Genomic DNA, 25716 nt, shown 5'->3' with positions numbered 1-25716 from the left:
CAAGCACCGCCAGCGGCCCCACGACATCCTGAGCCAGTGGCACCACCGCAGACATGGCTGCCATCCCCAGTGGTCAGTCGTCTGAGGTTAGTGGTCAGTTCCAGGAGCCTGGGCAGCTTCCATGATGCACCACTTTCAGTGGAGAAAGGCATCTACTCCCTCAGTCCTTGGCAGGATGAAGCACTCTGGGCACAAGGTCCCCTCCAGAACCAGTGGAAAATCGCATCCACTACCTCAGTCCTTGGCAGGTAGAAGCACTCTGGGCACAAGGCCCCCTCCAGAACCAGTGGAGAAAGGCATCCACTACCTCAGTCCTTGGCAGGATGAAACACTCTGGGCACAAAGCCCCCTCCAGAACCAGTGGAGAAAGGCATCCACTACCTCAGTCCTTGGCAGGATAAAGCACTCTGGGCACAAAGCCCCCTCCAGAACCAGTGGAGATTCACATCCACTACCTCAGTCCTTGGCAGGATGAAGCACTCTGGGCACAAAGCCCCCTCCAGAACCAGTGGAGACTGTTATCCACTTGAGAGACTGTGGCTTTGCTCTCCCCAGGATAAAGCAGTGGGCAAACCACCCACTGGAGAGACTTGAGAGACTGTGGCTTTGCTCTCCCCAGGATAAAGCAGTGGGCAAACCACCCATTGGAGAAACTTGAGAGACTGTGGCTTTGCACTCCCCAGGATAAAGCAGTGGGCATGGAGCCCCCTCGTGGAGCAGTGGCGTCGTGCATTCATCAGGCTGAGGTGCCCCCACCTCCCCCTTCCCCTTAGGTGCCTGTTTCATTTCGATCTGATGCCCCTGCAGTGTTCTCTCCGTTTGACGTCTGGTATCATGTGTGGGCCTCGCCCATGCATTTTGGGCCCAGTGGTCCACGGACAATAATTGATGCACTATCCGGACTTGTGTAGTTGGTGTACATAATTGTATATACTGTATTTCGAGTTTTGACTACTGGATTTTTCATGATTACAATCGTTCAACTAATTTCCTTTTGTCCTTGCGTTCTTCCAGGGGGGTGGGGGAGTGAGGGGGTGTATATGTAATGTTGGACCATGTATTTGTGTGTATGTTGTAGTGGGTGAGGGTGGGAGTGTTGCATGTTGCGTGTGTGTGTCACTCTCTTTTCCCTCCCCCCTCCCCCCTCACCTGTGTTGTAGGTGCAGTACTCATCGTGGTCGTCGCCGCCGTCTTTGGTGCTCCTGATAGAGGAGCAGGAAGACCATCGCAGGGAGTATCTGGAGTTCTGGCTCCATGGCGTCCTGGTTCCTCGTGGATTGTGGAGAAGTGAGTGTTTTCCCTTCCAAGTCCTGTTTCCGCCGTGTTTTTGTTCGCGTTGGTTCTGCCCCGGAAAAGGTGGCGGATTGGCATCTTGTGATAGGGTGGACGGTACATTGTCTTCCGCCTGTCTGTTAGCGGTGACTGCCGCAGTGTATGTTTCTACCGCCGTGGCGGTCGGAGTGTTAAAGTGGATGTCTATGTTGGTGGTTTCTGCCATGGTCGTGATTCCATTTTTTTTCCGCCGGCCTGTTGGCGGTCTTACCGCCGCTTTAACACCGACCGCCAGGGTTGTAATGAGGGCCCATATATTTTCTCACATAAGGTAGAAGAGACTTGTCCCTTGTGAGCATTTTGGCAGTATCAATTCCAGATGGGATTGTGTGGGATAAAGTTCCCTTTCATATTTACGGGCCTACTGAGGTTATCCAAATTCCATATGTATTCAAAATTTCAATGACTGATGTAATTACACCTGGTGTTGTTTATGATGACTGGGGTGTTAAAACAGTTGATTCTATGCTTGCTGACCTGCAGGATTACACTCTATTGGAAAATGATGATGTATACACGAGGACAGCGAATTATGGGAAAATGTTCTGCTATAATCATTGGGGACATTACTGTCTGCACCGAACAACTAGACATAGATCAGTTCTGAATTGCGCACAGCAGGACCACTGTTCAACTCCATCTATGGGGAGCCCAAAGACATATGTGGACAAATTTGTAACTTTTCTGGGTACGTCACTATTAATGCAGAGTCATATTATTTCAAATTACCACCTTCCGAAATGCGAAAGATTTTGCTAACTGACACCAAATTAATTTATTCATCAGATTCCTTTGTTTCCCAACTTGCTGCAGAAGGTTATGAACACTGTAAGAGCACATTGATGTGAAAAGTGTATGGGGAACACAAGACTGGCAAATTCAGGGTGGGGATGCTTTGTTTGGAACATGCCTTATTACTGTTCAAATTATATTTTTAAATGACACGGTTCAACAGACATCTTGCCTAGGGTTAGCAAAAATAAAGAAAATTGAAGAAATTCAACACCAGTCAAATTCATCAACTGGCAATCATTCCTAAATATCACTGAGCAAGAACAAAATGCTTGGGTTTGGGATGGTACCTATAATTCCACACTTTCAAATCCTAGCCAATAGACACAAATGGGTGTCAGGCACATTTTGTGAATTCCTCAGGGGGTTTCAAGATTAGCCGGATGGACCTGCGCTATGTCTCGGCTCAACAGTCGGGTATAGTTACCACTTACAGTGTGGGTAAACTGTGCCAACAATAGTTACATACTAACACCCTAGCCGCAGATAAGGAACATCTTAGGCCCAGATTTATACGTTTTGATACAAAACTGCGCAAACACAGTTTTGTGTCAAAAAGTATAGTGCCGGCTTGCACGGTTCCAGGACGCCAGCCGGGCACCAAATTCATGGAATCCCGCAAGTCTGCGCAAAGGGTGGGCTAGTGTCTGGGAAAATGATGTTAGCCTGGTGGGGATGGCGGTATGGGGAAGGGTGTTTTGCACCAAAAAATGACATTAGGCTGGTTAGAGGAAAGCAAATGCCTCTAACCAGCCTACCGTCATTTCCTGACACAAAACCATCCATACCACATGACTCCTGTCTTAGAAAAGACAGGATTCATGCCCTCCACCTCAATGGACAGCATATGGGACCAGTGTCCCATGGGAATGGCCATTGCACCTTGTACCATGCCGGGGGCCCCACGTTGGGGCCCCCAAAGGCACTTTAATTTAAAAAAAATACTTACCTATACTTACCCAACACACCTGGCATGGGGTACCCCATCCTCCGGTGTCTCTCTGGTGGGGGTGGGGGTGTTCCTGGGGCTTGAGAAGGGCACATGTGGACCCATTTCATGGTGTTCATCCATGGAAATGGGTCCACAGGTCCCCTAGTGCCTGGTCTGACTCAGGCGTTAAATAATGGTGCAAAGCAAGCTTTGCACTATTATTTAGACCCCTCCTCCCACCAGTACATCGTTTCAGCACTGTGGATATATATGGAGCTATGGAGTTAGCACCATTTTTTAGATGGGAATGCCTACCTTGCATCTCATTGATGCAAAGTAGGTGCACGTATCTAAAAAATGGTGCAAACTCCAATATTTTGAAATTAGATGGGTCTAACGTCAAAATATAAATATAGAGTTACTTTTGCACCGAATTTGCAAAAAGGAAAAAACTAAAATTCAGTTCAAATGGAGTTTAGATATACCCCCTAGTTTCCAGTGAGAGGAAATAGATTTGCAGGATGTCTTGCTAGGTCCAAGCGAACCATGCTCTAAACAATTCTTGTATGCCGTATATTATGAAATATGGAAGCTTTCTCGAAGGAAAGCAGCTGCACGTTTGAGGCAGATAGATTAGGAAAATATGGAAGAGGCTTTAGATGTTGTCAATAATGGCATGAATACTCTGTCCAACAGAATATAGACCCTTAAAAATATAGTGTCATCTGCAATTGATATCTTACAGAATGACATCCGTTTTACACCATGACAAATTCAGCTGCGCTCCATCATGTAGTTAAGTCGTACATTTCAGATTCTGAAAAATGGCCACGTCTCATGGAAATACATCAATAGCAGTGACTTGTTTGCTGCTTTTAATTTGTTAAGGCAGCAACAGATAATGGCTAAAAAGGAAGCGAGTTACACCATGCTCAACATAGAAAAGTTAGAAAAACTGCCTTTCACTTTAGCAGAAAGTCCATCAACATTATGGCTCGTACATGGTGTTATAAATCTTACAATTTCCACCTTTCATTTCACAAAATGTCTGAAACATTTTGCTGTGGGCAGATACCAGCAGTTAAGGGATAGCTATATTAAAGAAGAGTGGGAGTGGCATTTCGAGTTCAAATGTCTGAATTTTGAAACAGCGGTCATTCTGAGTGGAAGCGAATGTGAGACTACGGTTAGTCATTTCATGATTTGCAAACAGGTGTCACTTCACAGCTTTTTCAATTTGGGGTTGCGAACTTGGCATGCTTTCTGAAGGGTACTCCTGTTCCTTTGATTCGTCCAGCATTTCAAATACCTTTATACTTTTGAATGGAAGTTATCTGATCCTGAATGAACAGAGCTGTTACGAAATGAGACCAGGAATTGCCTACGCAATTTCAGTCTCTCAAATTGTAACTTGTTGTGAACATGTTCTATTCCCCCCACACAAGAGATAAGAGTAGCAGAAATGTTAAAAAAACAAGTGGCATTGCCATCTGCCAGAGAGCCGTGTGCTCTTCAGATAGTGGAATAATCAGCTGAGATACCATTCCTATTAAATACCAACTTCCCTAAGCACTTTGTAGAGATGGTCTTCAGAATTTTCAATGCTTTGAGCACTACGGGGATTGTACATTTCTTCAAGGCTGTTGGGTCTGGATTCATTTCCGTCTTCCAGACTGTCTCCGGAGTTATTCCATCAGCTATCCATTCACTCTTTTCAAGTGTGTCTGGTGGCTTTCCAGTGTCTTTGGCATTGATTGGTGGGATACTGCTGCTGCTATTCCTAACACGCAGTGGTTGTGCTTTCTCAGCTAAGCAGAGTGATGGAGCTACTACCACCAACGCAGCTGTGCTGTGATCGCATGGTGGAGTTCTTTGGTGCTCTGCTGCTGGAGGAATTGGAGCATGATTGGTCATTGTAATTTCTACCCATCCTGTGGTGTGTGCAACCTTTTTTTCATTGCACTTGCTGCCTCTTCGAGTGTCTACCATCAGTGTGTCTTGCTGTTCCACCAGTGCCTCCTATGGACAAGGAACTGCTGATGTTCCAGATGACGGTTCATTCACAGTCAAACTCCATGAGCTGATTCACGAGGCCATCTCTTGTGAACTATTTGGCTCCACCAGGTGCTATGGATGATGCTGCCTACGCAAGTGATCCTGTGTTTGAGGCTTCAGCGCACTTCTGCTCCGTGAATCCGTGTGGCAGTCCTGTGATTGATCTGACATCTGATGATGTTGAGTCATTCCTGGATGCGCTTCCCATTTCGATGACTTCAGAGACATTCTTCAAGATAACGATTATTGTTAAATAATTTGATAATTGGCCTCACTAAAGGTTTCCACATATTATGCAAATGTGCCTTATAAATTCAATTTGCATTAGGCCTGCTGTGCTTGTCATAGTCAGCATTTTATCTCTTGGTATGTTTTTAGCCTAGTTTTTAATTAGATTTGAGTGTGATTTTAGCCCTGAGCATTTTAGCTTGGACTCATGCACCATCTGTAGTGTATGAGCATCCTTGTTATGGCTATGTGGAGGGTGTGGTGAATTCATATTTGTTTTATTGGAAAGCAGATTAGCTTAGCCCTTTTGCTTGCAGGTCTGTGCCCCCATCACCTAGTGACTTTTAACCTACTTAGCTTGCTCTGTCTTATCCCATTTATTTGATTATTTCTATTAGGATAGCTGCCATTGTTTATAGTTATAAAAATGTTTTGATTTGCATTATCAGTGCCACACTGTGAAGGTGTCACTATCAACGTCTTAATCAAGTGATGTACATAGCATAGGTATTCACATCATGCCCCTTACCCGCCAAACTTACGCCGCCACTTGACCGCGGGCCATTCAGACTTTCCCGCTGGGCTGGTGGGCGCCCGCCAAGGGAGCGACCGCCGGCCCAGCGGGAAAGGCCCTGCAACACAGAAGCCGGCTCCGAATGGAGCCGGCGGTGTTGCAGGGGTGCGATCGGTGCAGTTGCACCCGTCGCGATTTTCACTGTCTGCTATGCAGACAGTGAAAATCATGCTGGGGCCCTGTTAGGGGGCCCCTGCACTGCCCATGCCAGTGGCATGGGCAGTGCAGGGGCCCCCAGGGGCCCCACTACACCCGTTCCCGCCATCCTGTTCCTGGCAGTAAAAACCGCCAGAAACAGGCTGGCGCGAAGGGGGCCATGGAGGTTCAGCCCAGCCAGGGGAAATCCGGCGGGAAACCGCTGGATCCCCTTTTCTTACCGCGGCGGTAAAGAATGGGCAGGAAAGCACTGCCAGCCTGTTGGCGGTGCTTTCCGTCGTTCACGGCCCTGGCGGGTTTTACCGCCAGGGTCGGAATGACCCCCTATGTGTGGTAGGAACATAATGTACACTTGTTGGGGATTGTTTACATAATTGATGCCACAAGTATGCCTCCTTATCAATTGTTTGGGAACATACCTGTGTTAGGGGTCCTCCATGATCTACGCCATGTATACTGCACGTCATCTCATTGCAGAAATCAGCCTTTGTGTCACCACGGAGTCTGACCTAGAGACCTCATTCCAAGGTAACAAGGGTTGGGGGGTGCTTCTCCTGGATATGGTACTGGTAGATTAGGTTTATCACACCTAGCTCTCATTATGTTAGGGATTTGGGGCCAGATGTAGGTAGGTTTCATTTTGCGAGTTGCAAATTGCGAGTACTAGCGACTCGCAATTTGCAACTCGCAAAATGAAATGCAGAAAGGTGTCTCAGACACCTTCTGCGACTCGCTATGGGGTCGCAAATAGCGAGTCTAGGCACTCACAGGGATGGTGGCCTGCTGGAGACAGCAGACCACCATGTCTGTGACTGCTTTAAAATAAAGCAGTTTTTTTCTTTTCTTTTTGCAGCCCGTTAAAATACCGAAACCATTTAGTTTTGGTTTTTTCAGAGTAGGCAGTGGTCCATAGGACCACTGCCTGCTTTGAAAAATACATTTTTGTGGCATTCACAAAGGGGAAGGGGTCCCATGGGGACCCCTTCTCTTTTGCGAATGAGTTACCATCCACTTCAAGTGGATGGTAACTGCGAGTTGGTTTGCGACCGCTTTCGCGGTCACAAAGCAACTCAACATTGCGATGCGGTCGCAAATAGGAAGGGAACACCCCTTCCTATTTGCGAGTCGGAATCACATTTTGCGAGTCGGTACCGACTCGCAAAATGTGACTCTGCATCGCGTAAGGCCTTTTGCGTCTCGCAAACTGCGTTTTTTGCCGTTTGCGAGGTGCAAAAGGCTTCCTACATCTGGCCCCTGGTTCTCTATGCTAGTGACTTTACATTTCGTGTTTGTTGCAAGATGGTGGGGGTCTTTGTATTCATCACTCTCATCTTCACAATTATGCTTCTGTTATTATTTGTTACCCTAATCATTGCAGCTCATGCATTTTACTGTAGATTGCAGTCTTTTCAATAAATATATCCAAAACCTTCCTACATCTCCTTCATTACCTGTGTGTGACTGAGACTTATTGCTAACATGAGAAAGGGCTAATTTCCATTACACCACGACTCCCCCGGAGATATCGCAATCTAGAGTCCATGTGTAAGGCTGCCAGAAATCACCCTTTACTCTCTGGGCTTTTGGTGAGGTACTGCTTGTGAGTCGGGAGGGTTGGGCCAACAGTTGCGACTTGTTGTCGGATTAGCCTAGTCACCTACAAACAAAAGCGCTGTCATTCCTAAACCAGCAGTCTCGCCTAGGAGTGAGAGTCCAACTACAACAATAGCGATATGTGCATCAAAGGGTTCATCCCAGACCCGCAGTCCTAACCTTTATGATTCTGTTATCAGCATCACCTCCCTTGCTGATATTTGTGCAGGCCCCGTCCTTGTGATCTGTCCCTGAATTAAACAGCAATTTCTGAGCTGTAAAGGGTGTCTGCTCCTATCCTCCAATGTGCCCTCACTCAGCACACAGGGATGCAGCAATACACACGTCACATCAGCTTGCTCCCACAGCTCTCTCACATAGGAATGGATGAAATTGGTTCCAATGTCAGAAATTGTCATCCTTAGAAATCTGATCCCAGGAGAGCACTTGCTACCACCTTTGCAGTCAGTCATTCTCCTCAGAGGTGCAGCTTCAGGGTACCTGGTGGCATGATCTACCACAACCAAGATGTATTTGTTGCCTGATTGTGAGGGGTGGTCAAATGGACCAACAATGTCTATTCCCACCTGTTCAAATGGAACATCTTCAACTCTATAGGCACGAACAGTGCCTTTGTCTTCCCTCCCATCTTACCACTCATCTGGCAAGGTGGACAGATTCTACAGAATCTCTCTGTGTCTCTGCTCATCCCGGTCCAGTATGACAGAAGGTGCAACCGATCCTGCATTTTTCTAATCCCTAAGTGTCCTGCTAAGAGCACTTCATTGGCCAGTGACAACAGGAAGTTCCAGTGAACTAATGTAACCAGTAGCTTCTTGCTGGTACCTGGCTCAGGATTTACTGATTCACTATATATTAGGCCATCCTCCCAGCAAACCTAGAGTTTCCTGACCACTTCTTTGCTGACTTGCTCCTGGGCTTCCTCCCAAAGACCTTCAATCATAGGGACCTCGTCCGGTGCCTTACAAAAAATCTTCCCCGGTAGGCCCTCCAGCAGCTCACAAACCCTTCAGCTCTGGAAGTGACCTAGACTTCAGTAAATGGTCTGCTTCAGGAGTCTCATCCTCCTCTCCCTCTGGAGCAGAAGTGATGATCTCCGCAGCCATTGTCTGCCCTTTCCTGCAAACTACCTTGTCCTGGTCCCTGCAAATCAGAGATGATCCCAGCATTACTCCGAGGCTGACATGCAGTTTGTGCTCTGGTCAGCACAGCTGACTTTGTCCAAGTCAAAAAGGCTTCTGGTCCTGGCACCAAGCCAGGAGCAATCAAAACATTGCCCAAGAGACATCCTGCTCCTTTCTTTTCCCTTACCCCAATATTAGTCATGGGTTCCTTGCCATTGAGCTCAATCTCAACCCTGGCATGTGGATATTCCTACTCTCTCGACTGGCTACCAATACTGTATCCTTGGCTCCAGGAAGTATCTCCTCAGGCTTAAGGTACTTCCTCTCAACCATAGCGTGGAAGGCTTCAGTATCCCTCAGGGCAGGCACTTCCCTCCCATTGATACTAATTTGTTGCACATATCCCATTGTATTAGAATGGATGCACTTCAAACTATCTGGGTCACTCTCCCAAATGTCGTTAGCTACTAGATTGAGTGCAACTGGTCCCTTTAGGTTACCTTCACCCACATGTAACCTGCTTGCTATCATGGTTGCCATTGTATTCAGTTGCTTTTCTTGACAATCTCTCTTGTAATGTCTCATCTTGCAGCACTTCAAACGAGTCACCACCTTGGAGTTAGAAGGATTTCCTAGCCTTCCCTTCCCATAATGCTCCTACCTGGATACACCATTACCATTTCCATGTTACCTGGGACCTCCTTGAGTCCCATGAGAATTACCCTGGCCATTACTTTCAAATTTGGAACCAGTCTGTGGAGAATTCTTCTCCCCCTTTGGCTTGGAACTATGCTGTTTCAGGCCCTTGTGAACCCTGTTAGGGAACCTCTTATCAGGTCACATTGCAAGTTTTGTTGAACCCCTTTCTGTCAGATCAGAAAGGTATTGCCTAAATGGGGTAGAGCACTCCTTCTTGAGTCACTCTGTCACCTTCAACTAGAAAAGGGACGGAAAATCCTCGGCCTCCAACTCTCTTACCCACTCATTCCAATCATGCAGTACACCATGAATCTAAGTCTCAAACGGAACACCGTCCTCTTTCTTGCAGTCACAGTGACTCTGCAGGTAGTGAGCTGGTTTCAACCCAAACCACCCATTGAGAACTTCTTTCATTCACTCATAGATCATCTGGCCTTCTCTTGTTCCAGGTGAGCTAGTCTTACCTTCACCCTCTTGAACTATCTCTGACTTTCTCATCTTCCCCAACCTTAGTTTTCCCAAAAAAGTGCCAATCGCAAGCTCAAGATCTCTGTAAGACTCAACCCAACCAAGTGGTTCATTCCTGGAACTGGGAACAGTGGTACTGTAGAAATTGAAGGGGTACACATGTAGATACAGGTCAGTGAACATGAATCCTAACTTCAAACTGAAACAGTACAAACAATAAATCAATGACCAGCCAAATACCTTCTAAATTTACACATTTAAAGGAATACGAATTTCAGAAGCAACAACACAAGCCCCCCTTGAGGTCGAGGCTCTAGTAGTGCAAGCAAACCTGTTCTATCCTCCTTCCTGTAACAAGTCCAGGGTTATTCCCATACACTGGTGGCCACATCAGGGAATGCAAACTATTAGGCCATAGTCCATAGTCAAGAGTTCTCCCTTCTGACCTTTTAGGAACTTAGGCCCTCATTATGACATTGCCAGTAAAGTCCGAATACCACTGCAGTGACTGACGCCAACATACTGCCGCGTAGGCGAACATCCGTCTGCCATATTATGACACACAAACACAAAACCGACAGAAACCAGCCACAACCACAAATCAGCCAGACCCAACAAAGGCGAAAAACTGTTGGATCAATCACCCATACCTTTACGCCACCAGAACAACGCCCTTGAAATAATGACCCACGAATCACCACAGCAGACATTCAACAGCGGTAAACCATTGGCAGTGCACACTGCCAAGGCAGAAATGGACACCCAAAAACATAACAAGACAACATTGGCCAGAACAAAAAACCACGCCTGACACAAATACACCCACCCCACACACCCACCAACAGCACTATAAAACACACACACACACGGCACCCACAATTCTTTGCAAACACAAGGAGTCCACTACACCTTGCCACGCCAATCCCAGAGATAAATGCACGCACATATCACAACTACCTATTCATCTCTGCTGTACCACACACCACACACACCACCACATCACACAACACCCTCTGCACAACACACACAATTCACAATACCCATGTCCCCATAAAGGCACCCCCGTTTCACTGATGAGGATTTGTGGGTGATGGTGGAGGAAATAGTCAGGGTAGAGCCGCAGCTGTTTGGAGCACAGGTACACCAGATATCCTTTTCTAGGAAGATGGAGCAATGGCGGAGGATTGTGGACAGGGTGAACGCCGAGGGACAATATCCACACACAAGGGATGACCTTCGGGAGAGGTGAAACGGCCTACGGGGGAAGATGCGTTCCATTGCAGCAAGGCACCAACTCACCAACTCCTCCCCCACAGGTGACAGCATGGGAGGAGCAAGTCTTGGCAATACTGCATCCTGTGAGACTCACTGGAGTAGCCTGAGGATTGGACACTGGGGAGTCACCATTTGCAACCTACCACCCCCATACCTGGGTGCCAACCCACCCCCTCACCCATACTCCCTTCACCCCACTCAATCCAACACAGTGCACTACCCCAATTACCACACCTAAATGTCCACCCCTGTTGCCATACCCACTGCAAGCACATCCCACCCATCTCTGCATGCTCACCTACCACCAATGCATGGACAGCATGGAGAACTATCAATCCCACAATACATCACCATACACTAACAAAGGTGGGAGGACAACTCCAATAACATTGGGCAAGCTAGAATGCAGAAAATGTCACAGACAATTAACCTAACAAATCACTTACATCCCCACAGGATCCCCAGCCAATGTCAGCGGTGAGGAGGTGCCATGGCAACCCAGTCCGCCACCAGAAGATGCCCTCAGTGATGACAGCAACTCTGGATGTCTCAATCGGGATGAATCCCTGGCCCATCTGGGACCACTGGTCAGTCGTCTACCACATCCCACAGCCAGTCCACCACAGGCCCCACCACAGACTCAACACCACAGCAGGCAGCCAAAGCCCCCAAACCTCTGTCCCCAGGATACGTCAATCAATAGTATGCCCACCTATACATGGACCCGAGTTGACACCACACAGGCAAGATGATGAGGGTCCTGGTGTAAGTGGGAGTGGGCACGCTGTTCAGGGGACACAGGCACAGGGGGCTAGGGATAGTCGGAGGACATCTGTGTGCCAGGGGAAGGACAGGCCCAGGGAATGACTGCCCAGGAGGCACTCACAAATGCCCTTGGGGCATACCAACATTCCCAGGATAGGATGGGTCAGGTGTTAAACATCATGAAGGAGAACCAGCAGCTGCAGGGGGAACACCACCAGGAGGTCATGCAACAATTGCAGTCCTTGAATACCACCATGGCCTCCATTGCAGGGGTGCTGATTGACATGGCAAACATCATGTGGGAGTACACAGCACACCAGCGGGCCCCTACAACTAGCCAGTGTACTGACCCAGACAGACACCAGAGACAGTTGCCAAGACCACTGCCAGGAAATGAGCCCCTCCAGAGTGTCCCCCTTGTGTTTCACTGACTCACCTTGTTCACTTTGGATTGCCATTGCCACTCTTCCTATGGCCTCTTGGACACTGGACCTGTGCTACAAACAGACTGGCCCACTACACTGGACTATTCCCAACCATCCCCCCCACTCTATTGCACTATCCATTGTTATTTTTGTTATTCAAATAAACACCCTTGAACACAATTTGAGTAATCATGTTTTATCAGAAAGAAATGTGCAATGTAGTGAACTGTATAGAACTGCATGATCCTGTGCAAATGTCCTGTAATGTGTTTATCCATCCAACAAATGTGTCTCATCAATCTGTAGTCATCACATCAGTACACTGTTGCAGCCACACCACAATCTGCAATAAGGGAAGGTATAGGTGATGGTCAATTGGGATGCAAAGGTAGTGACTGGCATAATACTACACCCACACATCACATTACTGAAATGGAGACTTGTATAGATCAACAGTCTTACATGAGTGTCATTGGAAGTACTGCTGAATGACAGGTGTCCTGTTGTCCACATCTTCCTCTCACTGTCCTCAGTGTCTACTGCTGCCACAGGTGCCTTTTCACCCCCATCCTCCTGCAGATAGGGCACATAGCATCTGAGCGCCAAATTGTGCAGCATACAACAGACTACCACAATCTGGCAGACCTTCTCAGGGGAGTAGCATAGGGATCCACCTGTCAAATGGAGGCACCTGAACCTGGCTTTCAGGAGACCGAAGGTGTGTTCCACAACCCTCCTGGTACGCCCATGAGCATCACTTTACCGATTCTCAGCCCCTGTTCTCAGATTCCTGACAGAGATCAACAACCAGGACAAATTTGGGTAGCCGGAGTCACCTGGAAGAAGTGAGGGACACACATTAGTCATGCACAATGTCATGGGGTATGACTCCAGAAGGCATACACTGACATACATTGGGTGGGGACTCAAGCTCATCTATGAGCCACACTCTGTTCCTCTGTAATCGTGCTATCAACTGTGGGACTATTCCTCAAGCAAAAGGCATCACGCACAGTTCCAGAATATTTGGCAGTGATGTGGGAGATGTACTGGTCAGTAAGGTACACCATCTGGATATTGAGAGAGTGGAAACTCTTCCTATTCCTGTTCACCTGTTCATTCACCCTGGGAGGGACTAAGGCAATTTGGGTCCTCTCAATTACCCCGATCACATGTGGTATGTGTCCCATTGCGTAGAATCCAGCCTTCACAGTGGGCAAATCATCAACCTGGGGGAATGCGATGTAGCTGCACATGTGCTTGAACAAGGCAGCCAAAACCCTTGCAAGGACAAACTAGAACACTGGCTGTGACATTCCTGAAGCCAAGCCCACAGTCACCTGGAAAGAACCATTTGCCAGGAAATGGAGCACTGACAGTACCTGCATAAGAAGGGGGATTATTGTGGTGCAAGGGATAGCAGGTAGCAGATCAGGCTCCAATTGTGCGCACAACTCTATGATTGTGGCCCTGTCCAGACGATAAGTGAGTATGATGTGGCGGTCCTCCAGTGTAGCCAAGTCCACAAGGGGTGTGTACACAGGTGCGTGCCTCCTCCTATTCCACCGCAGTGGTTGGTACCTAAGTGAGCCAAAGTAAAATGGGTGTGATGACAGGACCTAAGGACACACAACATCAGAGTACACAGAGCATGTATGTATGTAGGACACCAGAATTGTCTAGATGAGTACAGTCAACACCAGTGACGCACATGTTAATTCAAAACATGAGTACTAGCAGTAGGAAATGGCAACCGCCTGTCCTGTATGCAGGGACAGGTAGAAGTGACCTCACTCCAGGAGTCATGGCAGAAGGCAGTCTGCACCGCCGTGCAATTCCTCATTGGCTGACATGGGGCTCTATGGAGTGCAGGAATCAATGATGATCAACGCCAGCGGTGACAGTGTTCACCACCGCAGCTGTGACCACCATTTTCTTTCTACCACTTCACTTGATTCCTGACTTTCCATGGTGATACATCTCCACTGCATGTGCCGCTGTGACCTGTGTCTGGAACCTGCCATGGCCCCTGCAACAGGGGAAAGGGCTCCAGCGAAGAGGCTCGTGGATGGGGTTCCTACCCCTGTATGGGCAGTTGTATGGGCCTCCAGACCAACAGATGAGTACATCTTGAGTACATTGCATGCAACATGGCTGCATGTAGATGTATGTGTGTGCTGGCAGTGTGTCATTTGGTGGGGTATGGCTGCAGGCAACATGAATGCAGAGGTACGGGTCATGTGTGTGCTTAATGAGGGGCAAATGCTGTATGTAAGCCATTTGTGTGACAGGCTGGATTGTATGGTTCATGGTGTCCTTCTGCCTGTGTTTCCTCTGCAGGTCAGTGCCCATCAGAAGAAGGGGTTGTGGCGTGCCATTGCCAAGGATGTGCGGACCCTGGGTCTCCATAGTCGATGGAGCACCCACTGCAGGATACAGTGGGAGGACCTGAGATGCTGGGCTGGAAGACCGGGGAGGCCCAGCTGTGGATGGCCTCCTAACGAGGGAGGGGTGCCCATTATGCCTGACCCCTCTAATGACCCCCATACTGGCAGTGGCTAATCCTGAGTTGGATGGGTGCTTGAGGGAAACACAGCAGCCACAAGGGGGTGAGTACAGTGTGTGTGGTATTCATTATTTGTTGCCTGGCATGGGGCATGAGTGCAGGGTTCTAGTCAGTGGATGCCCCAATCTGCTGGTTTTGACATTCCTGCACGGTCTTGCTAGCTATGTAGGGTGGTATGCATTTCTGGTATTGCTAGGTAGCTACCTTGCCATGGCTGACAGGGCTTAGTTGTTCCCAGTTGGTGTACAGATGGTAGTGTTTGGGTTCCTACCTGCTGTATTGCCTAGGCAATGGTTTGTCACTGTGGTCCATACTGCCCAATCTTAGTCCTAGGGAGTGATTGTGATGTGTATGCCATCTGTGCAGTTGGTGCTGTGATTGACCCCGTGCTCCCTTTCTTTCTCCCCCACCCTCTCTCCTTCTGTCATCCTGTCCATGTGTGCTATGGCATCATCTGGCGAAGGAGCATGGGCACCGGCGAGTGAGGGAGCTGCAACCCACGAGATCCAGTAGGCAGAGTCCACCGATACCAATTGGACCAGTGGGATGGAGGGCGAGGAGAGCACCATGGGGGAGACTGGGGCTGAAACAACTGACTCTGATTCCTCCTCCGATGGAAGCCCGCTGGTGGTGACAGACACATCTGGGACCAACCCAGCTACATCATCTTTCACCACCCCGTACCAGCACCGCCCTCCCAAAAGCCCTCCACCCAGTTGCCTGTGTCCGCTCACTCAGGAGGGTGGGCGTCTCATTTGACCCAGGCACCTCAGGCCCTGCCCCAGTCAACTAGAGTGAATGCCATAGAGGGGCTGGCATCCCAGATGCAGCAATGCAATGCCTTCCTGGAGGGCATTCACAGTGACTTGTCAGCCCTACAGAGATTGATTCAGGCTCTGGGGTCCTCTCTGATGGCAGCCAGTGTCCCTATTTCTTCTGTCCCCCCTCCAAATACCTGTTCCCAGTCCCTGTCTCCTTTCACTCAACCCATCCCACGCACAAATTCTGACAAGCATGTACCCAAAACAACAGACAGGGCTCCTACAGACAACACAGGCGCTAGACGTCAGTCCAATAGCACACACACAGCCAACACACAGATGCATACACAATGACAACAGCCACTGCCTCCACTGTCTCCCCCTCCTCCTTGTCCCACACAGTCATATCAGCACTCACACCTCCATGCACTGCATCAACAGTCCCAGATCCTGCCACCTGTACAGCCAGATCCTGCCACCTGTACAGCCTTGCCCACAGTCACCACAACAGCTGACCCACAGACATGTACCCCACATGTGTAGTCACCACCATCACCACCTTATGCATCACACCCACCTTACTTTCAGACACCACCACAACATCCATCCACACGTCCTGTTTGTCCTCCACCTCCCTGTCTGCCCCCCTTAAAAGACACAAACGCTCCTACTAAGACCCCAAGAGCCATCCACCTCACATATGCACACTGTCCATGCACCTGCACCAAGGTCCAGCACACCTCCTCCTCCTACAACCAGTCTCTCTACCTCCAGTCCCATACCTCATCCCACACCCGCCCCATTGGTCCTAAGAAGATCTTCCTTTCCCGCCATGACCTCTTCCCTCCACCTCCCCCTGTCCTGCCTGTAGCAGAAAAGTGCCACCCACCAGCACCAAATTGAGCCCTGCCTATTTCCAACATGATGCCCCTGCCCAGTGGAGTGCCAATGTTGTCAGGAGTCAAGTTGGGTATTGGATGTTGCCCTGTGGCCATTTACAAACTTTAGACTGGCCAATGGTAAATATGTATATATTATTTATTTGAATTTGAGCTTGCCATCCAACATGATGACAGTGGTTGGACCATAGGTATGTGTCCTAGCTTTCTTTGCTCCTGGGTTCGGTTGCTGTCTATTTACTCTGCAGATTGTTCTGGGTGTGTGGGGTGTGTGTATGGTGTGTGTTGTGCGTGTGTGTGTCACTTTCCCCTCCCTCCCTTGTGTGCTAGGCAGCTGTACTCACTGTCATCATCTTTGTCGGCATTGATGCTCTTGGATGGCTGTGGCATGGTACAGCATCTGGAAGACTTCCAGTTCTGGTTCCATGGCAGTGGCTGACTCATCTGTGTTCCTGGAGGTGAGTGTCTTGTTTTTGATGTGTTTCCGCCAGGCTTTTGGTGGCGTTGCTACCGCTCCAGGAATCCTGGCGGTCTGCTATGTCATACTATGGTAGGGGGATCCTTGTCTTCCGCCTGCCTAAAGAGGTCTACCGCCGTGTTCAGTGGTTGTATCGCACTGGCGGTTGGGGTGGTACATTGGCTGTCTATGGGAGGGATCACCGCCATGGTCATTATTTGGCAGTCATTACCAACAGGCTGGCAGCGGTACTACTGCCATCACTGGCATGGCAGTCAGCTGACCGCCAATGTCATAATGAGGTCCTTAGTCCTCTGCTTGGGGGCTCCCCAGTCCCAATCATGTACGGTGAAGTTGGGGCACTTGTGATGGACGCAGCAGTACCTGGCAGTACAGACTCCTTCTGTTGAGCTATGCTACCAGTCGACTTGCAGTGATCAGAGCTGCTCCTGATCGGCAGACACAAAAGGAAAGTCACTCTTCCCCCTAGCAGAGGAGAAGGGATGCTGGTGCGATCCTCCAATTCCAGACTGGAGCTCCAATGAGGGTGTGATGCCTTGGTGGCAACTCTGGTAACCATGGGGACTTTGTCAGATGCAAATCATGGCATGCAAGCTCAACCTGCTGGTCACAGAAGTTTTTCTTCGGTCCTGAACTCTAGATCAAAGTGGTACCACTATCCTCTCCTAGCAAACGGAGTTGCTGTGTACTCACAATCAGGATGAAAACTCTTCTTAAGCAAATGCTCTCACTACAGTAGCCCCTCCTGACATATGGGGTCACCGATCTCTGCAGTCACAGGTCCTGTGCACCTGGCCCAAACTCAGTTCACTGGTGACTTCCTCTAGCATACGTGTTCATTGTGGCTCGATGGTGCGGCTTGGTGCTTCCCACCCAGAGCTTCCGATACATCTTATAACAATGCAGCCCTCTCCTGGTATACAAGGGTCAAATAGCCGATACTGCACATTGGCAACTGCCCCATCCATGCACAGCCTCCCACCTCCCTCAGGGAATCCTCATGTAAGGCTCTCCATTGCATCTTGCTCCATCCAATGCTCTCCTCTCCTTCACTGGGCACACTGGTCTTGGCAAGCAGGCAGGTGATGGTGCCACAGCCTCCAGGGCAGCTGATCGTGGTGTCCTGGTTGATGTCCCCCCGCCAAGCAGGGAGACCAGAAGACCTTTGTTCCTTTCCCAGCCCTGGTCACAGGAAGAAGTCTTGCAGAGCTTCCCCTTCTTACACAGCCCATCTGGCTACTTGGCAAATGACAATTTTTTTGCCACTCAACCGCCCCTTCTTATAGTCCTTTTCCTAACACCAAATGTACTTTAGGATATGGGTATTTGAAGTTTTATGTTGGGGTTCTGCTTATTTTGATAAGAGGTCTGTCATAGCAGGGAGCTCTCCAAATCTGATGAGCCACAACATAATTCATGGGAGTGGTCATAGTTTACACCTTGATGTCAGCCACAGTGAGATGTGCATAAAAGGGTTAATCCCAGACCCCTGTCTGACTCTTTATGATTCTCTTATCAGCCCCATCTCCTTTCCTGACATTTGTCCAGGCCACCACCTGGTGATCTACCTCAGAATCAAAGAGCAGTCTTTTGAGATGTAAAAGGAGTCTGATCCATTTTTCCAGTGTGTCCTCACCCAGCTCACAGAAATGAAACAATACACAAATCTGTCTAGGGAGATTTCTCTCCTCGTCATGTCTTCACCTGGCAGGCATGGGTTTCCCAAAACTGAATCCATGGTCCTCCATACACTGTACCATTGCAGGCACACACATTCAGTGTACGTTCATTGTACATCTTCTGTTCAGCACCAATATCTTTATGCATTGTACTCTCCCTTGTTCACATACATTCAGCACAGACACACTCAGCTTGATCACACAGTTTGGAACTGAAGCTTTCTCCAGTGTGTTTTCTCAAAACTCACAAACTTCCAGCACCCCCCCACTATGTGCACGCTACACAATTCTTCACCCTTCAAGTATTCTTCACATTCACTGAGCACATCCTGTCCCTGTGCACGCATTTCATAGGACTACATCTCTCATGTAATGTATTCCTCTCAGGCATACAGGCACCATATGCGACTTGGCTCCCAAGATCATGCATGTCATGTAATTGATGTGTCAATATGAAGCCTACCTTTGCCTCCATTTGATCACTATTGTGGATGAGGTGGTAGCCTGTAATAGTCCATATGGATGTTTGGGCAGGCTGCAGCTCTGGATACTGCGAAAAAAGAAGGATGTGTATAATTTTTGATAGTCACTGTGCCAGAATACTTCAGTTTGGATAAAACGTTTGTTTTAAATACCATGAGACGGATTAGTGATGCTCCCCTACATAGTTAGTTAATCCTAACTTATCAGTTTTGTGAGTTGTGGTTTGCATCCTTTAAATAGACACAGTAACCCAAAGGTGAATTGATTGATCATTATAGTACCTCATAAGGGACATAGGGCCAGCTGTACTAAGCATTTCAACACTGGTTAATTTCTACAATTTTGCATTTGTAGCCCTTAAAATGATTTTCTTCTTTACTAATCCCATTTTAGCAGTCTGGAAAGTTTTTCAGACTCCTAAAACGGGATTCCAAATAGACACTGATTCAGTAACTAGAAGGGGTATGTGGTAGGAATTCTTCCAAATACCAAATCAGTACATAATGCATCAGTTTTGCAACCGGAATCCAATTACAATACATTGATTTTTTACCAATTAGCAAAAGGGGAGGAATCCGCTTGGGACCCTTCCCCTTCGTGAATATACAAAAAAGGAAAAAAGAAAAATGTTTAAGGTGAGGCAGTAGTCCAGGAGACAACTGGTTCCTCTTGAGTAAACTTAAAAAAAGTTTCTATATTAACATAGTTCCTTTCTTTTAAGGACAATTAGCAGCATTTTTGTTTTTAAAAAAGGTTTGCATTTTAAAAAAGCAATCACAGACGTGGTACTTTGTTGACCCCAGCAGACCATCATTCCTGTGAGGCCCTCCAATCGTAGGGAGTTGGAATTTGTGACCTACCTATGTATATGCATGAAGTAGGTCAGATTATGACCTAATATTAATTGGAAATTTATAAACAGACCTATTAGTACATAGGTCAGTTCTTAAAATTCTTTGCAAATTTAAAATACTGGTCTTAAATTGTGACCAATATTTTGTGACCACTAAATTGTACATACTGCCCCCTGTTATAAGGTCTGAAGAATATTTGGTTTCGTAGTATGCATAAGATGGGTACACTTCAGACAGCCCATATCTCCCACTCCCCTCTTTAATAATAAGAACCACCACTGTTATCTTCCGTTGTGGTGAATATATATTTTTTTCATATTTACCATTTGATGGGCTGACATTTTCTTAAACAGAACAATAAAAAACTGAGGTTTTGCTTCTGGGGATGAAATGATTCACCATGACTCATCAATCTGGATACCAGCACTCGGTACACCTCTCTCTGGTGAACATTTGTCTTAGGAAATTTCTTTTCAGTCAGTCCTCAGTGCTCTGCTGTTACATCTTGATAATGTATGTTTCATTTACTGTGTTGTAGGAGGGTGCCAAAAATGCAGCCCTTCTGGCTCTTGCATTTGTATAACTGAAGCAGACTCTATGGTTAGAATCAAATGTTAATCCAAGTGTAACTGCTATCCGGAGGCGGAAAAATGGTCAGAACAAGATAGTCACCAAGAATCCAATTTATTTGAGCTAATTGGTGGCAAGATTCATATTTGCTTATATATGGAGGTCTGCGACCCACCCACAGGCTAGAATGGTCATTCAAATAAACACAATTATGTTTTGGGGGAAGTGTACCTTCAACAAATCAGGCGACTTCTGAAATGCCCAAAAATGTGGGGCACATTTGAATCCTGATTTAGGACATTTTAACTGAACAAAAAAAGATGAGAAGCTAAAGTAAAATACATTAGGGGCCTCATTTAGATCTTGGTGGATCTGGTCTCAACGTTGCTTTTCTATTGATTTTGTACAAAAAATATAAATGAAGGAAAACCATGGTACACAGCATCAGTCTGTGTTTTTTTTTAGCCCACAACCTGTCTCCTAAATAGACTGTCATTGGGTAACCTCCTCAGGAAGGGACATCTAGTGGTCAGAGAGCAGCCACCTCAAGGATCCTTCTTGAGAGTGATGGGTTTGGGTTTCATATTGGTTAGGGATAGGTAAGACATTAATATGGGTGTAGGAGTATGGGGAGAAGGGCTGGGAGAGGATTGTATTTGGGAGGTAGAGGGAATCGGAGTGGTTGATGTGTGTGTGTGGGTGCCTATTTTGCAGTTGAATGTGAGTCTGGTGTATGTTGTGAATGTTTGGGTGTGTGCTTTTTGGGAGGTGTTTGGTGTTCAGATGAGTGTGTGCATTTGTGCTTGGTGGGTGTTGTGTGTGTGCTCTTGTATGAGTGTGCTTATTTGGATGTGTGTGCTGTTGAGGTGGTTGGTGTGGTTGTGGTGTACGTGTCTATATGTTTTGCAGCTGAATGTGTGTCTGGTGTTTGTTTGGATGTGTGTGGTTTGGTAGGTGCTTGGTGTTCAGGTAAGTGTGTGCGTTTGGGTTTTGAGGGTGTTGTTTTGCATTTTTGTGTACTTTTGTATGAGTGTATTTGGACATGTCTCAACCTTCATGTTGATGCCATGTTTTGCTGCTGGAACAAAAAATAGCTATTTAACAAGAACTCAAAAAAGAACTCATCACCTTGATGCTGTTGTTGGTCTCTCAGCTGTCCTTCAAGCTGTGGATAGGCCACCGCAAGTATTCAGGCCATTAAGGGGGTCAGGGTGCAGTGCATACGCTTACCATGTTTGGAGGACTGGCCGAGCTGGACTTCAACTGACTTTTTTGTCTGGTGTCGTGGGTCCTCCCACCTCTTGTGCCAATGGATGCTCAAATGCTTGTAGACCCCCAGGGTCCGCACGTTCTTTGTGATGGCTTTCCAGATATTTTTGTTCTATGCGCGTTGACCTGTATGGATACGAAAAATGAGACAAAAAAACTTGTGAGTTTTTGTTAGTTTGTATTGATGTAACACAAGTTTAAGAATACATTCACAAGCGTTTTGAAAAAGTTGAAACTGCGTATTCATTTCTTAAATTTTCTAGCATAAAAAATAAAAATTGTAGTGACCTATTGAGTACCCTTATCCCTTCCCATGTCCTCATTTTAATAATCCAGGCTAGCTGCAACATCTAGGTGAGGTGTCTACAGCATTTTCTTTAGTGGGAGCTACTTCTGATCAGTAAAAACTCATTATGAGCTACTGAAGGTTAAACAGCTTTTGCATTGTTAGCAGACACCCCCAAGCCCAGCTTCATTGATTTTAATCCTTATGTCCATAGAGCCAGATAATATGGTTTGAATCTAATACTATGGCAAAGAGCTGCCATGTGTGTCATTGAGATCACTGTCATTAGGGATGTATGACCATCTGTGCTTATGAATGGGAATGTATTTTTACGGGTGATTGAGAGTCTGTGTTGTATGTACTTGCAGCGCAGGACACATATTTCCCCATATGCAGCAAAATTAGATGTATACCACAAATATATTGTATTTCTTTTTAAATAGGAAATAAAAAATACAACAATATAATTTAGAAATTGCTGTATTTTCCCTTATACTCATGGCACAAATAATTTTTATTTGGAAGTAAAAAAACATATATACATATGTTACTTTCATTGCTAAAATATTAAATATTAAAACAATTTACATATTGTTAATTTAGTAGAGTTCACATTAAAATATTACATATACCTATATATCAAACCATACACCAAAAATAGGGTGCGGAACACACAACCCATACTAATGTTGTGGTTTTGTCTGATTAGATTGTGTCCAAAATAGACATCATAATTTTTCAATTTTAATTTACAGATAAGTGAAACTTCACTTAAATCACAAACTTCATTCAGGAACTAAAAGAGACATTATACACACATTCACTTCAACATTAATACATGCATTCAAACATGCATACTCACACCCATTCAAGCAAGCAGATTCACACCCATCCAAACATGCATAGTCACACGCAGACAAACATGCATTCATCACAACACTCATACTCGCATACACACATACATGCAGACACGCGCTCACTTCCACATTCAGACATGCATACAACCATGCATACACACATTCATGCACACATGCAGATGCCACACACTCATCCACGCACACACAACACCCGTCACCCTCTCACCCTCTCCCCTGACGGACGATCACCTTACCTGGTCCGGGGAGAAAGTTGTCCTGCAGGTAACGGGAGGGTGCCTTCCTCCGCCAGCAGCGCCCCGCGAGAAGGACACTGCCAGGCTATATAATTGCCCATAATACTGCTGGTGGAGTCCTACTGGTGGGGCGGGGCCAGTGGTGGAACCGCCCAAGCGCCTCCTACTGCTGGATTTCCACCCAAAGTGTGGTGGAAATTCGGCAGCACCCGTGATGTGGTGGGCAGAAGACCGCCAGCACTGGCGGTCTTCTGGTGCCCACCACTATGGCGGTCTTCTGTAAAGACCACCAAAGTCTCTTTCCCACAGAGGACAACCCCTAAATTTGATCTTAGGCCAAAATTAGAATTCGATGTTTGGCTACTGAGTGAGCCACATTCAGAAATCTCCAGGTGACATCTTACTTACTACACCCCAAGACTAACGCAGCACCCCATGCAATATTAAGCAGTGAATATGTTGTTTAGCTGCCCTCATGATCCCAAGATAATGGAGAAGCTGGTTAGGAAGGTAAGTGGCAAGATTGTCCTGGTACTGATAGGGTACATCCTGAAAAGGACCAAACCTGTGGCACTAGGAAATCCTAAAAATGCCTTGTGGTCTAAGCTGGAAGGTAAAAGACTGAGGGCCTCATTTTGAGTTTGGTGGTCTGACCGCCAGACCGCCATGTTGGTGGTCCTGAAAAGATTGGGAGTCACACATGCTAAACCTCCAACCAAAAAAGGCAGACCGGCAGTGGCGCGGAGTGGAAATAGGTGGTCTGGACAGCAGCCCTGACATCACAGCTACCAACCACTGACTGTATTACAAGCCCAAAGTTGCAGTGGTGGACACCCATGGAGGTCAGCCAATGGCGGTCTGAACCACGGCGGTCTGTGGTCTGCAAAGTAAAATGCAACTGCACTTTGAATACATATGAAAACAACACAGCTGACCCACATTGCCACACTGGACACACCTGCAAAGGATACTATAAAACATAGCCATTTACACACCACAATCCTTTGCATCTATACTGGAACATACTGAAGCCAGAACACCTATATCTTGAGAGTACATAGATTAACACCCCCCACAATATTTCTCCATCCTATAGAACCCCCTGCACACACCCTTGACCATTCACCCTCTATTGCACCTCCCCTGTCAAGCAAGTCCCTGTCACCCCAATTATTTTTATTTTTATTTTACCAACATGTCATGTCTTAAAAATCCCTGTTTCACAGATGAAGAGTTACAAGTCATGGTAGATGAAATTATAAGAGTAGAGACACAGGCCCTCATTATGACTTCAGCTGTCTCTTCCTAAGACCGTCGAAGTCACGGGAGCCAGAAGACAGCCAGTGCTGGCGGTTTTCCGACCGCCATATTATGACTACTGAAGGATTTCTGCCACAATTTGGGTGGAAATCCGTCAGCAGTCGTGCTGGTGGTCAGCGGTGCAGAGGCGGTTCCACAGCTTCCACGCCAAAAGGACTCCACACGCAGTAATATGAGTAGTAATACGGTGTGGCAGTGTCCTGCTGGCGGGCACTGCTGGCGGTGGAAGTGCTGGGTCCTGTTCCCTGGCGGACGACCTCCTCACCGGACAAGGTAAGCCAATCGTCCAACAGGTGAGGGGGTGGGAGGGTGGGGGGTGTTGTGTGTGTATGTGTGAGTGGGTGTATGTCTGCGTGTGTGAATGTAAGTGTGTATGCTTGTGCATATGTGTGTGTGAAGGTAAGTGAGCATGCATGTGTATGCATGTGTAAATGTAAGTGTGTATATGTGTATGTATGCACATGTGAATGTGTGTATGCATGTGTGTATGCATGTGTGAATGTAAGTGTGTATGTGTGTGTATGCATGTGTGAATGCATGTGTGATTGTTGAAGTGAGTGCGTGTTGGTATGTTTGTGTGAATGCATGTCTGTTGGTGTGAGTGAATGAGTGTATGTATGCGTGTGGGTGAATGAGTTTATGTAAGTGTTGGTGAATACGTATATGTAAGTGATGGTGAATCCGTGTATGCAGGGTGCGTGTGGGTGTGGGTGTGTGCATGTATGCGGGGAGGGTGGTGCTGTCATGGAAGGGGGGTTATGATGATGAAGGGGGTTGGAGGAGTCATATACTGGTGGCAGGAAAGTAATTTCCTGTCGCAGGCAGCCTTTCCGTCAGTGTTTTCGTGGCGGTGCTACCACCACAGAAACCCTGGCAGAAAGGCGACTCGTACTACCACCGGTGGACTTCAGAGGACCGATGGCCTGGTGGTGCTGTCCTCTGGCCCGGCTGTCCTACTGCCCTGGCAGTACCAGTGGAGATGTGGTGTTTTGGCAGAGGCCA

Source organism: Pleurodeles waltl, chromosome 1_2 (genome assembly GCF_031143425.1).
Source record: "Pleurodeles waltl isolate 20211129_DDA chromosome 1_2, aPleWal1.hap1.20221129, whole genome shotgun sequence".
NCBI lineage: Eukaryota > Metazoa > Chordata > Amphibia > Caudata > Salamandridae > Pleurodeles > Pleurodeles waltl.
Note: the sequence above shows the minus strand (reverse complement) of the source record.